This window comes from Octopus bimaculoides, chromosome 4, assembly GCF_046866305.1.
Source record: "Octopus bimaculoides isolate indiv1 chromosome 4, ASM4686630v1, whole genome shotgun sequence".
Lineage (NCBI taxonomy): Eukaryota > Metazoa > Mollusca > Cephalopoda > Octopoda > Octopodidae > Octopus > Octopus bimaculoides.
The window spans coordinates 148,317,727-148,330,226 of record NC_142931.1 but is presented as its reverse complement, the minus strand read 5'-3'; positions in this window follow the sequence as shown (position 1 = coordinate 148,330,226).

Sequence of the window (12,500 nt, the reverse complement as noted above, 5' to 3'; positions counted from 1 at the left end):
CCATAACTGAAGACGGCGTCTAATCCTACAAATTGACTTTTGCAGTTCCTTTTTCGCTTTCTCTCTTTGTTATTTTTTTGCTTTTTCTTTTTTGTCTTGTGTCATATATATATATATATATATATATATATATATATATATATATATATATATATATATATATATATATATATATATATATATATATAGAGAGAGAGAGAGAGAGAGAGAGAGAGAGAGAGAGAGAGATACATATATACATACATACATTATACATACATATATATATATATATGTATGTATGTGTGTATGTTTGTGTATACACAAATGTAGATAGATAGATAGATAGAGACAAACAGACAGACACAAATTTAGACAAATGTGTTCTTTGGTTGCAGAGTTTCTTTTAGCCATTATGTCTGAAGCAGCAACTTCAAACATCGACATTGCTCATCCTTTTGAGAAAGATAAGTACAAGCGATATATTTCGATCGATCTTAGTCCATTTTGTCAGTCTTCTTCAATCCCCATTTTGGACGTGTTTAAAATGATTGATGTTTATGGTGATAGTCGTCTTGCTTGCGTTTCTAATTGCTGCTGCTGCTGCTGTTGTTGTTGTTGGTCGTCGTCGTGGTCGTCGTGGTGGTGGTAACTTCCTGTATATGAAGCTTGGCCTTATTGTTGTCATCACTATCATCATCATCGTCATCATCAACAACACACATACACACATACATACATACATACATACATATATGTATGTATAATGTATGTATAATGTATGTATGTATGTATGTACGTGTGTGGTTTGTCTCTTTTCAATTCATTTCATTATTCCTTTCGCGAAGGCGGCAAACTGACAGGATCCTTAACGAATCCGGCGAAGTGCTTAACAGCATTTCTTCCAGCATTTTACGCGCTGAGTTCAAGTTCGACTGAGGTCGACTGTGTCCTTCATTCTTTCGGGGTCAATAAAATAATTAGCTGCTGAACACTGAGGTCGAATTTATAAGAGTTTTCCAATTGCATAAGACTTGCTGCATTCCTCTTTAATATCATATTTCTAAAAAACATTTTGGATGGCGGTTTCTAAATCGACCAATAATATTTCGTATTTTTTCTGCTTTGTTAATTTATTTAACGTCAACTTGAAATATATTTGTAACTTATTACTAAAACTAATAAATCTTTCACGCCTATTAACTGAGTTTTTATAGTTCTTATAGGCGCAGCATGGCTACGCAATTAAGTAGCTTGCATTGCTGTTACATGGTTTCAGGATCACTTCCACAATGCGGCACATTGGGCAAGTTTCTTCAACCATAGCTCCGGGCTAACCAACACATTGTGAGCGAATTGGATAGATGGAAGCTTATCGCTATATATGTGTGGGGGGTGGAAGAGGGAGTGTGTGATGTATGAGTGTATGTGTGGGTGTGTGCGTGGGGGGGGGGGGGGGTGAATGCATTTGTGTCTGTGCTTGTCACCGCACCACGTTTGACAAGTGGTGTTGGTATGTTTATGACCCCATAAATTAGCGGCGTTGCAGAAGAGACCGACTGAATAAGTACCAGACTTTAAAAATAAGTGCTGAGGACTGGAGTCCATCTGTTTGACTAAAACCCATCAAGGCCTCAGTTGAATGACTGAAACAAGTAAAAGATAAAGATAAAGAGAACTTGTGTATCTGTGTACTATCTGAGGCAGCGTTTCTAGTTGTTTATTGGCTACAGCGTACAACTTGACGTCAATATTATTACTTGTTTACACATGACATTTCTATCCGAGTTTTCTCATGTGTGACATGTTGTTAAAGGTATTGTTATCAAGTGCAAAAGGAACAAAACGGGGAGTGTCTTTCAAATATTCCACTTCTAATGAAAATAGACTTGCTGAGACTCCAGAGAGGAATATATACCCCACAGAAACCGAAAAACCGGCCTCATGATCTATATGGTTTGAAAGGGAGCGTTATCCTTTTTCTTTTTTAGAAGAAGATAGATATTATTTTAATGTAATACTTTCAGAGTTAAAACCTTTCATTTGAACAATTTGAACGAGACGCAGGACAGTAGATACAAAATAACAGAAAATATATAAACGAAATATAAAATAAAATACAGTCGGTAATATACTGGTGTCTATTGTTCCAGACGAAAGTTATATTGCTTTGCATAGTTTAAAGAACATCGCCATCTTCATCCTCATCGTCGTCGTCGTCGTCGTCTTCATCATTATCATCATCATCATCATCATCATCATCATCACTAACAGTAAAATTTTCCTTCATGAGGTCCGTCCTTAGAGTCTTCCTCTTTTTCTTACTCATCCTCATCATCGTCGTCGTCGTCGTCATCGTCGTCGTCATCAAGAAGACCACCACCACCTCCTCCTCCGTCATCGTCGTCATCTTCAACGCCATTAGCCTAATCAACATCAATATCATCCTTTTTTTATCATTACAATTATTCTGCCAACGAATCCCCAAACACTACTACTACTACTATTACTACCACCACCACCACTACCACCACAACTACCACTGCTGTTGCTATTGTGACAACATTGTCAGTTGATATTTTTGCACACACACATACACACACACACTAACGCACAGTGACACGCTCACTCATACACATTCACTCACACACACGCACACATATACACACGCTCTCATACATGCAAGCTCTCACCCACACACACACACACATTCACGTACACACATACAAGCACACGTACACACGCACCGAGACACTCACATTCACACACACACGGTTGCACGCTCACTCACACACACACACTTACCCATATTTACTCACACACACACTGGTTAATTACTCGTACCTAGACATACGTCAGACATGCGGTTAATTAAAATAGCAACAGTACATATTCCCTCCTCGCCAGATATGTCCGCCCTGACACCCATCCACTCATTAATTACTCTCATTCTAAAGACACAGTTTCCGAACAAGCAACCTCAGCACACCTCGGTACACCTGCTCACAATACTAGAGAACATCAACTATCGACAGTCACTCCACACCGTCAATCGGCATGCTAAAGATAACAGGCAAATCTCCCTCAAGCCGCACCTCTGTCATCTTATATAAAACGCTGAGGTATTTGTGTGTATACATGCATGCATATGCGTATAGAGAGATAGATAGATAGATAGAGAGAGAGAGAGAGAGAGAGAGAGATAGATAGATAGATAGATAGATAGATAGATAGATAGATAGATAGATAGATAGATATAGATAGATAGATAGATAGATAGATAGATAGATAGATAGATAGATAGATAGATAGATAGATAAGTAGATAGATAGATAGATAGATAGATAGATAGATAGATAGATAGATAGATAGATGGATGAATGGATGGATAGATAGATAGATAGATAGATAGATAGATAGATAGATAGATACATTTCTTTTATTAGCCACACAGGGCTCAACGAAGATGGGACAAATACAATGTAGAGCTTTTCTTTTTGGGAGGGGGAAGGAAGGAAAAAAAAAAAAAAAAAAAAAAAAAATTGGTGGTGTCGATCAAAAGGGATCGTAGGAAGGGAAAAAGGGGCAGTTCGATCAAAAGGGATCGAAAAAAAAAGAAAAGGAAAGGCCGATCAATAGGGATCGTGTATCACACAGTAATGTTCTCGTGTAAAAAGAGGGGAGGACAGTTTAGGTTTAGCCGTGGAAGGAAAAGCCCACGGAAAAGACCACGGTAACCTTGGTCAATATTCTCATTGAAGAAACTATAACAGTAAGTGACTCTCTTTTGCCTTTTTGTTTTATTTTTTTTTTTCTTGTTCATAGGGTTATGCTCAAGATGGCTCCGTCGTTCACACGTGCCATCCTTGCTACATTCACCCATCTTTTTTTGAAGCATTCACTAGACAAGACTTCCCTTTCTACTCTCAACTTCCTCTTCAGGTGATACTTGAAGAAGTTGATGAGAGATTGCCCAGAGAGGAAAGTCTTTGTCTCTAGACCTTTCAGACGCGTCCACCATACACATTCTTTCGCCATAGCCACAAGTACGATGAAAATAGCTCTTCCTTCCCGTTTAAAGGAAGGAGGCGCGACAATATTCACGATAGACTCGGCTGATAGACCGACTCGTCCCACACGCGATAGCAGTTGTTCGACGTAAGCCCACAGCTCGGAAATGGTGGGACACTGTACGAGTGCGTGCAGAACGGTTTCGTCGCTCTGCCGGCATCTCGGACAGGTCGGCCCCGTGTTTCTCGAGCCATGCCTGTAGAGCTTATCCCGAACGGGTAGTGCTTCTCGATAGCACTGCCAGGCCAGGGATCTCTGGAAGTTGTCCATAGGTCCCGGCCCGAAGGTCGTCTTAAACAGGCGGGTCAGGTATTCCTCGTCGACGCCCAGGTTCGCCCCGAGATCGTCGTCGTACCTTCCCTCCACTAATCCACTATAGAATGCGTTAGTTGTGATGCAGTCGCTCAAGGTTGACCCGGGTTGTTGGAGTTGCCGAAGAGCAGCGCGACACTCGCGGTGCCATTCGCCCTTCCTCGGCCTCTTCTTGATCCATGACTGCAGTTCGGTCATGGAGACGAGCTGCGGGAAAGCGCGCCGCACAAACGGTGACCACACCTGTTCACCGCTGTCTACGTAGAGCCGGAGATGTCGCAGTCTCAGCGCGTGTCTGCGCATCATCAACCACGGCATGCCCAGTCCTCCTTTTAACGGGTGTTGGCAGCAAACGGATCGCCTAACCATCGGAACGCTTCCTTTCCACAAGAAGCGGAAGAGGATGCGCTCCAGTTTGGTGATGGTAGGGTCGGGACAAGGAACGACGGTCAGGCGGTAGTAGATGACGGACGCGATGTACGTGTTCGCCACCTCCGCCCGACCTTTCAGGGAAAGCTTCCTCTCGGCCCATTGCCGGGCTAGAGTGGCCACCCTTCTCGTTATCTCGTCCCAGTTCTTCTCCGTTTGGAGGTCTGGACCAAACCAGACCCCGAGCATCTCAACCGGACCGTCAGTCCAACGTCCCACGACGGAGGCGCTACTTGACGGCATGGGGTTGCTTCTCCAGGTGCCGAGCCGCAAGCCCACTGACTTATCCCGGTTGATTTTCGCTCCCGTTACCGCTTCGTAGTCTCTCAGTGTCTCGCCGACAAGCTCGATGTGCTTTTGGCTAGACACTATGACGGTGACGTCGTCCGCGTATGCCGACACGCTCGTCCCGCATCCCAACTCTCGCGGGATGCCCCTCAGCGTCGCCAGCTTCCGCAGTAGTGGCTCGAGAGTCAACACGTACAGAAGCGACGAGAGGGGGCATCCCTGACGGACCGAACGTGCAATGTCGAAGGGTCTTGATAGATGCCCATTGACGCGAACTACCGAACGGATGCCTCTGTACAAGGCAGCCATCCAGCCGCGGAAAATGGGACCGAAGCCGGCTGCTATGAGGACAGCCTCCAAGTATTGATGGTCTACCCTATCGAAAGCTTTCGATTGATCTAAATTGATCAGGGCCCCACCCATGCCAGGTTCCTTAACTACCCTCTCTATGATGTAGCGCATCAGATGGAGGTTGTCATGGATGCTCCTGCCCGGCACCGCGCACGTTTGCGCCTTGCCGATCAGTTTCTCGATGACAAGCGCCAACCGCTTGGCTAACACCTTGGCCAAAATTTTCAAGTCTGCATTGAGCAGAGTGATGGGCCTAAAGTTATCTATGACGTCCCCCTTGTTTGGATCTTTCTTCAGCAGCGTTACGGCTCCTCGACTCACAAAACCGGGAATGCTCCCGTTTTGCTGCCAGTTGCAGTACACCGCCACCAAGACGTCTCCAAACAAGTCTGGCTTACAGTTGTAAAGCTCGTAGGGCAGACCATCCAAACCCGGAGATTTGTCCCTCGAGCATCCCGCCATCGCGTCCCTCACTTCCGCCGCCGTGATGGCACCTTCGCAGCACTCCGCCTCTCTTGCCGAGAGTCGTGGCAGGCTGTGCAGGTAGGCACTGAAGTCCACCCTGCGTTCTCGCTCGCCATTCGTCCCAAACAGTCGAGCAAAGTGCCGCTGAAAGGCCTCACACATTTTGCTTGGCTCGAGCAGTTCGCGCCCCTGTTCGTCCACCAGAGACCGAATGGTGGCTTTGTTGCCCTGTTGCGCCTCCGCCACCCGGGCCTCTCGTGCGGCTCCAACACCTTCGTTTCTTAGAGCACGCATCCTAGCCCTGACAACGCACCCTTCGTGTTTGGCGTTGAAGTGTTGGTCAAGGGCCAACCTCGCCGCCAAAACGTCGGATGCGATGCCACTTCTAATTGCCTCTTCTAGCTTCTTAACTAGTTCACCCTCTACTCTGTTTCTGTCTATGGCTAGTGCTTTGCTATACCTAACCGCTTCTGCTTTTATTGCTCTCTTGAGGGCAAACCACCATTTGTTATTGATGATGGCTCCTGTCAAAGCCCTCTTTACTAACGTGCTAATCCGGTCTCTGAAAACTGGTCTCGACGGGAAAGACGCGTTTAGTTTCCAGTAACCGGAGCCCTGCCTATGTGTCTTATCTAAGTCTAGCGTACACGTCACAAGTTTGTGATCCGTGTAGCTGACTATGTGAAATTGTGGACACCCTATGCTATCTCTATCTACTCTCCTACACAGTATTCTATCTAGATACGATCTCGACGACCCGATGCGGTTTGTCCATGTCCACATTGGCGCATTCGGGTAATCGAGTCGGTACCTGTCAGACAGTTGAAAGCGTCTGAGCAGGTCTTTGAGGCATTTGCATCCCCGTCTATTCCTATCTCTGCCAACATAGTCTAGATGCGTGTCCAAGGTAGCATTCCAATCCCCCACTAAAAGTAAAGGACGAGACGTTCCTAGGAATACTTCTAGACGTCGAAAGAAATCCGGCCTACCTGTTAAAGGTGGTGCGTATACTGATATGAGTCGAAAAGCACACCCATCGCTGCCATCGACATCCAGAACAACCAATCTACCCTCCGGGTCTATGAATACTGTCTTTACTTCGAGATCCAGACTCTTGCGAAAGAGTACCGCCGTGCCACTACCGCCCATTCTCGGCAGACAGGGAGAAAAATAAATGTTAAACTGTCTGCCAAACATGGACGATAGGGCCCGCGTATCATGGAGTCTGGTCTCGCTTATGGCTATGATTTCTAGTTTATGTGACTTTATGTCATTTAGGAGGTACCCTTGTTTCCAAGGGGACCCCAAGCCACGCGCATTTACACAACCAATCTTGAGCATCATTTTGATTTGAGTGTTAAAGTTTTATAAAGAGAGTCACTTACCGTTTGAGAGTTTTTGTGTCTCCTCCTTCGGGTTTTCTTCGAGGAGATCACTATATAGTTTTTTCGCCAGGTATTTTTGGCATTTGCCAACTGCCTTTGGAAAAATAGATTTTAGTGTGTGGCGCAGGGTTGGTGTTATGTGTAGTATTTTGATGTGTTCTGGCGGTGTTGTGTATGGGTGGTTGCTGGTTTTTATGTCTTCGTTTGTTATGTTTGTTTTTGTGTTGATGTATTCCATCAACTCTGAGTTTTTTGTGTTGATGGCAGTGAGCATTGTGTGTGTACTTGCTTTTGGGGTTTTGTTGCTTGTGTTGTAGTTGTGTGTGCTTGTGTTGGTGTCTGGAGTGTTTTCGGGAGTTGTGTATCTCCCTGCTTTGTTTGTGTTTGCTTTTCTTTTCTTGCTCCTCTTCCTCCTTCCTTTCTGGGCTATTTGCCATTCCTCATTACTTTCATCTTCCGACGAAGGTTCTGAGGAATCGGAAGGGGGTAGGGGCAAATTGTGAGCGTCTGTGTGTGCTTGTGTGAGTGGTTGTGTTGCTGTTTTTGTTGGTGCTGATGGCTTGTTATTTGTGTGAGGTGTGTGTGATGTGGGGGAGGGGGAAACAGTCTTGGAATTTTCTTTCTTTTCCCCTGCTTCCTCACTTGTTGTTTTTGCAGATGCTGTTGTCTTCTCAGTTGCCAGTGTTGCTTGTGTTTCTCTTGTTTTGATTGTTGATGGTGGTGTTGGTAGTAGGGTTTTTTTTCCGGGTTTTGGTGGTTGCCCTTGTTGCTTTTTTTGGTTGGCGGCGGTTGGGCAACTGTCCTTGAGGTGTGCCTCGCTGCCGCATACATAACAACGTGGCCGCCTTCCTTCCACCACTACATATAACTTGTGGTCCTTTGCCAGTTGGATGTGTGTGGGGATCTTTTGGCACTCCTCTTCAGTGATATGGAGGAGGACTTCGACTTTTTTTCCCCCTTCCCAGTTTTTCTCCTCTGCAGTAGCAATTTCTAATATATTTGCCTCCTCCATTTCGAGGCATATAGAACCTACTATCCACTGGGTTTCCACTTGTGAAGGGACATTCTTTACTGTCACCTTCGTCACTCTCTGTCCAAGATAACTCGGTATCATCACCAAGTCATCTGTGTGGAGAGAGAGTGTTGAAAATTCCTTCGCTAACTGTTCGCTCTTAAAGCGTACTAGGACCGTGGCAAATTTTCGTCCCCAAGTAACATGACTTTGAAAGGGCCATATCGGTTTGAGACAAATCTCAATTTTTTGGGTGGAGAAACTCTCCGGTCGCTTCGTTTTCTTGTTGATAAGTCTGTATGATATGTGCTTCTTGTTTGTATTTTCAATAATTGCTTTTGGTATGTGTATTTGTACAGTGTCACCTTCTTTCGTGAGAAGGGATTTTGTGTCATTGATTTGTTTTTGGGTGAATGTTAATATTGTTCTTTTTTCTTTCGTTGCATCGGCAAAATTTGTTTTTGTGATGCTGGCAGATATGTTGTTTGTGGCGTTTGTGGTGTTGTTTATCTTGTTCGTCTTGTAGTTGTTGATGGTGGTATTGACAGTGGTGTTGGTACTGCCAGGTTCAAAGGTGGTGGTAGTGGCGGCAGAGTTTGTCGAAGTAGTGGTGGTGTTGGTGTTGAAGGTCGGTGTCCTGTTGTTGTTGCTGTTGTTATTGTCACTGGTAGTAGCAGTGGTGAGGACAGTGGTCGTGTTAGCAAGGACATTTGTGTCGTTGTCGTTGTTGTTGCTGTTGTTGTTGTTGTCTTTGTCGTTGTTGTTGTTGTTGTCACTGGTGACGGTGGCAGGCAAGACTGCTGTAGCAGCAGAGTTTGTACACGTGATGGTGGTAGTGGTGGTGGTTGAGGCAGCAGCAGTTGACTCAGAATCATTGCTCTTCTTCATCACTTGTCTGCGTTCATGCGGAACGGCATTAAGTGTTTTCGCCTCTGGCATTAGGAGCGGGAAGTCGGCCTCGTTGAAAACCTTAGCCATATTCGTTTTAAAGAATATGGCTAGGAACGAGGAAGATATGTTTGAATTTTTGGAAATAAGGCTCTAAATAGAGCTATTTCCGATTTGAAAAATATATGTTCACGAAGTATTTTGTGTTATACACAACTTATACAAAATTTTAAAACAAAATAGGTCTTTTAAGAGGTGAAAAATGCAACTTACATGGGAGCCGATGTGTCTACCGTCCGTCCATGATGATAGATAGATAGATAGATAGATAGATAGATAGATAGATAGATAGATAGATAGATAGATTTTCAAATCCAATAAGTTTTAATAATCGATTAAGGTTTTTCGTCCTTTTTTTTTTCAATCTACAAAAAACTGTTGCCATTGTTGCTTTGATTGGTGCACTTGCCGTTGTTGTTGTTGTTGTTGTTGTTGTAATTGCTTAACTCGATCAGTCTTAGGTTCAAAAGCGTTTAATCGACGACAACGCCATGTTCTTAATACAATGTGATTGATTCTAGAGAGGTTAAGGAGTTGCTGCGTAAACACATTTAAACATGAATAAACCATTTAATAATTGAACAGAATCCTCCCTCGCAGCGCATGCGCGACACGCCCCCAACGTTTATTCCCAAACAAGTTATTCTGCCCGGTCGTACCCCGGGGCAAGCAGTTTTCGTGTGGTATCTTGGGCAAATAACAAACACCATAGCTCTTACCTCCCATCAGGGCAACGTCAACAATCATGATGAGGATGACAATGGCGGTGACGGCGTCGATGACGCTGACGACGCCGTAAGTTTTGAAGAAAGAAAGAAAAAAAGAAAGAAAGAAAGAAAGAAAGAAGGAAAGGGAGGAAGGAAGGAAGGAAGGAAGGAAGGAAGAGAGGAAGGAATGAAGGGAGAAAGGAAGGGAGGGAGGAAGGGAGGAAGGGAGGGAGGGAGGGAGGGAGGGAGGGGAATCGTAAAGTTTCTAGTTTCAAGCGAAAACAGTTTTAGTTCCCGAAAGCGAGTCAAGTTGCTCCAATTCCTCCCATACTCCAAGACTTCCAGCTTATAATTCCAAAAGAGAGAACCAAGAACTTTTTGCCGGGGATTCTTTAAACTGAGACGCCATAAACAAACAAATAAACAATATAAATAAATAAACAAATAATAAACTGTATCCTCGTGTCTCTTCTGAGTTTGCTGTTTTCCCAGGATCGTGTTGTATCCCAACAAATGGTTCTTCTTAAGTGGCCCTGGCGCGGCCGCGGCTGCTGATGCTGCTCTTAACGACCATCAGGATGGTGATGATGATGATGGTCGTGGTGGTGGTCGTGGTAGTGGTGGTGGTGGTGAATTTGTTGTTACTGCAACATTTGCTGTTGTGGTTTTTGTTGGTGTTGTTGTTGTTCCAGCTGCTTTTTTTTATCTCGTTTTTCTTAGTTGCTGCAACCTACTGTTGTTGTTGTTGTTGTTGTTGCTGCTGCTGCTGCTGTTTCTGTTGTTGTATGTTGTTGTTGTTGTTGTTGCTGATGATGATGATGATGATGGCGATAATGATGATGACGACGACAACGACAACGATGATAATGTTGCTATTGTTATAAATACGTTCCTGTTGTTGTTGTTGTTGTTGTTGTAGATGCGGTACAATCGAATGACGTAAGAAATTTTCTGAATGACAACGTCCCGAGTTCGGTCTCAACGCGCAGCGTCTTGGCGAAACTTCTAATTATATATTTTTGTTTTGTTTTCTTTTCTTTTACTATAGTTTCGTGTCGACCTATGATGATCCCGAGACTATGGAAATGAAATTGAATTGACAGAAACTGTGCGGAAGCCCATCACATAGACTGTACCTGCAATTCAAATGTGCAGCTTTGTTACATTGTTACGCTGATCCCGCCATATGACTACACATGTCTACGGAATACTCAACAACTTCTACGTTAATTCAGTGAACATGTAACACGATTGAACAACTGAATCCTCAGGATCGGGTCAAGATCCCTTCTTTCTTTTTTTTAAAGTAGGGGCTGTACATTCGTTTCAGTTAAGATTTCCCTTTGGAATCGGACCCTACAGCACGGCATCTTCGGCAAGTTTCAGTTTTGTTTCGTAGGTCTTTTTGTTGTTGTTCTATTTGTTTGTTTGTTATTTTGCCTCAGGGCGCCTCGAGTCTTGTGAGTGAAATTAGGTAGACATTTCCGTGTGGTTCACATCAACCACACGGTTTTCGGGGTTCAGTTTCACTGCGTGCCACCTTGGATAAATGTCTTGTACGATAGACCCCCCTGGTGGACCAATGTCTTCTGAATGAATTTGGTAGACAGAATCTGAGTGGAAGACAGTGGTGTGTGTATATATATGTATATATATATATATATATACATATATATATATATATATATATATATATATATATATATATATATATATATATATGTATATATACATACATACATATGTTATACACACACACTCGCACGCACACGCACACACACACACATACACCGCTTGGCAACTGATGTTCGTTCTTTTACGTGTCTGTAACTTAGCGTGAAGAACTGTAGGAGAATGTGAGAATGTAAGTAATGCCATCTACTGGCGGAATCGTCAGCGCGTCGAACAAAATGCTTAGCGGTATTTCTTCCAAATCTTTACGTTCTGAGTTCAAACACAACCGATGTCAACTTTGCATTTCATCCTTTTGAGATCGATAAAATAAAGTACCAGTTGAATACTGAGGTCGATGTAAACGACTAGACCCCCTCCCCCTCAAAAGTGCTGGCCTTGTGCCAAAATCCGAAGCCATTTTTAGCATTGTTGTTAATCTGTTGCTGTCATTGATAACATTCTTCTTCTTCTTCATGTTATTGCCTTTGATGTTGTTGTTGTTGCTGTTGATTTTGTAACTGATGCTCCTGTAGTTATTACTGTTGCTCAGGATGCAGTTGTTGTTGTTGTTGATAATGATGCTGTTATAATTAGTTTTTATGGAATATAAACAGATGGAATTTCCAAGTGTGACTGAAATGTGATGTCGTAACGTTGTTTACATATCTTTTTTTAGTTGAACTTATATCTGTCTATCTATCTAACTCTCTCTCTCTCTCTCTCTATATATATATATATATATATATAAATCTGTGTGTGCATGTGTATATGATTGTGTGTGTATGCGTGTGTGTGTGTGTGTGCGTGTGTGTGTGTGTGTATGTATGCGTGCGTGTGTGTGTTTGTTGTATGTAAGGTAAATAGGATTACGCGTGCGAC